A 2,829-nucleotide genomic window follows, 5' to 3' on the forward strand; every position below is an offset into this window, starting at 1 on the left:
ACAATGAATGCTTATGGGATGTGTGGGTGTGCAGATGTAAAACCGTGTTGTTTACGGAGTGTTATCCCTTTTAATAAAATGCAAATTCTCTGGAGTGAAAATCTATTAATGTACATTCGCTGCTTTTCGTGCAGATATTTCGTCGATTTCTGACCATGTTCTTTTGAATATTGTGTTTAGTTGAACACGTAATATGTACACAATGAATACTTATGGGATGTGTGGGTGTGCAGATGTAAAGCCGTGTTGTTTACGGAGTGTTATCCCTTTTAATAAAATGCAAATTCTCTGGAGTGAAAATCTATTAATGTACATTCGCTGCTATTCGTGCAGATATTTCGTCGATTTCTGACCATGTTCTTTTGAATGTTGTGTTTTATTTACTTTCAAAATCGTATGTATATTGTATGTTTATTTTATTTGATAGTTGTTTAATACTACATTAATTACCTATTCATGATTGTTGTATTCAAAGTTTTGTATAGCAATGCACCATTTTATACTAGAATTTTTGGCTGAATTGGTCTATGTACACAGGTACAGTGATTTTCATCAATGCCACTGTACTCTTATACTGTTTCCCTGACACTTCTGTGGGCTTGGAATTGACAATATTTGGCCATCGAACTTTGCCTGTTTTTGTGCCTACATTGGTTGTTTGGTTTATTGCTTCTGTTTATGTGCACATCGATTTGTAGGATTTTGTAGAAATTGCTTAAAAGTGGATAAGTCAATAATTATGAAATATGTAACTACAAGTATCCGCAAATATTCTCGAAAATGTCATTACGTTTCACTACCTGAAGAGAATTGATCAAAATTGAATTCCTCCTGAGGTTGGTATCTGTCATGAGTTGACCTCATCACCAGGCTGTCATTATAGCTAGAGGTATGACACATATGGGTCAATGAGTTACATAAAAATGACCTTGTGTTGTATTTAGTTCCCAGGATGTGAATTTTGCCTGAGGCAATTTGAGGTTAGATGTTGATCCCTCACTACAAGAGTTATTACCGTCGATTTGGTTGAAAAAGGTGATGAGACATGATCAAATCTCTCCAGGTAACAAAACGTAATGTGACATTTTTTACCTATATCAGGTCTTTTTTCGAAAAGCTGTTCTGATTAAGCGAATCACGGATAGCACCGTAAAGAGATATTTCGTGATCCACAGCCTCATCTTCCCTAACTTATTTTCATACCATAAGAAACCTAGAACTACACAATGTTTGTGTACATACCTTTCTTGCAGCTTCGTTCGTTTAATAACAAATGCATCGTCAAATATGTATTTTCCGACTATAAAATGGCTGATGACACTAATTACACGATTAATCTAAAGTGTACTTCCCTGGTGTACGATCTGAAACATTGATGCTGATTTTAAATTGTCAAAAGTTGATTTTAAATTGTCCCATGTTCCTATAAAATACATGGCTTATCGTGTGACCAGCTACAGATAATCTTTTAAAGGTCTTATGAAGATGGGATCAGGACATAATACCAATGCTAAATATAAGGATATAATGGAAAGAAATACATACATTATACGGCTTGTTGTTTGACCTTTCGGGCCAATTTGGAAAACAGTGTTTATATTGTAACACTATGACTAAGGAAATGGGGAATGGTTTTAAAATGCCAACTGAGTGATGTCGCTTGAAGTGGAAAGTTGCAATAAGCATATAGACAGTAATTTTTGTAGAAATGTTGTAGCATTAAAGACCCCTGGCCAAATGGGAAAACAGTGTACGCAAATCAACAGTGGGTGTCTATCCTGAGGTAAAACAAATTATATATAACTAATCAAAAAATATATAAGCATGTAGCGTTACCATGCAAATATCTTTGAAGAACGTAACCCGCAACAGTGACAGCAAGGTAGGTTTTTTCAGGTTTCTGGATATGCTCACGAAAATGATTTGTCGATTGTAGTATTACATATTGTCATCGAGCCTTTCAACTACTATTTTGAGTGTCGTTATTTACATCATTATTATATCATCTCTGTCATCGTTTTCGTCATTATCAGCGTTATCATCGTAATTATTATTTTACTGTTGTTAATCCGTGATGAATCCACGCTTTTCCAGTCATGCGTGACGCGAACGCAAGTTACCAGATGCGCTCATATGCGTTACTTCGTAAACCACGCAGACGGCGCTTACGCATCGTTGTTAAACGATGATGAACAACTAATGAAACATGATTGAATCCCTAATTTACGAATGAAACACTCACAGTTTCTTCTCTTCTCTTTCTTTCCTTCTTTTCTTTTATCCTTTCTTCTTCTCGCTTTCTTTCTTTGCATTTATTTGATTTGATTTTCAAAAATGACGTAATCCTCGACCACCAATGAGGTTTTTTTCAGAGCATTTTTCAATGCATTGTCGTGGTGTATTTTGTCACAAAGCGTAAAGCAAATCGCATCACTAGTATTAGTACTATAATACTATAAATTGACATCCCCTGCGATTGATATCTTAAATCAGACACTAGCTACTCTGCTAATCCAAGGATTTTACATCTCAATACGAGGAATGTCCTGATATTAATTTGCGATATAATACAAATTTTATGGCAAATTATTAAAATTTATATTTTTACAATTTTGACATTTTTAAAACACTCCTCGAAGTAGACTTTATAATATCTAATGATGTGTACTTGAAGTGTATGTAGCGAGTCACGGGTAGTAATTTAAAAGCTAAAGTCGCGAATACGAAATTTTGAAGCAAATCAAATTTGAAATAAACAATATTATAAAAAAATAAAAATAAAATAAATGTAGATATTTATATAGCGCTTAATGCCGTAAACAGGCTCAA

This window comes from Amphiura filiformis, chromosome 10, assembly GCF_039555335.1.
Source record: "Amphiura filiformis chromosome 10, Afil_fr2py, whole genome shotgun sequence".
NCBI classification, from domain to species: Eukaryota; Metazoa; Echinodermata; class Ophiuroidea; order Amphilepidida; family Amphiuridae; genus Amphiura; species Amphiura filiformis.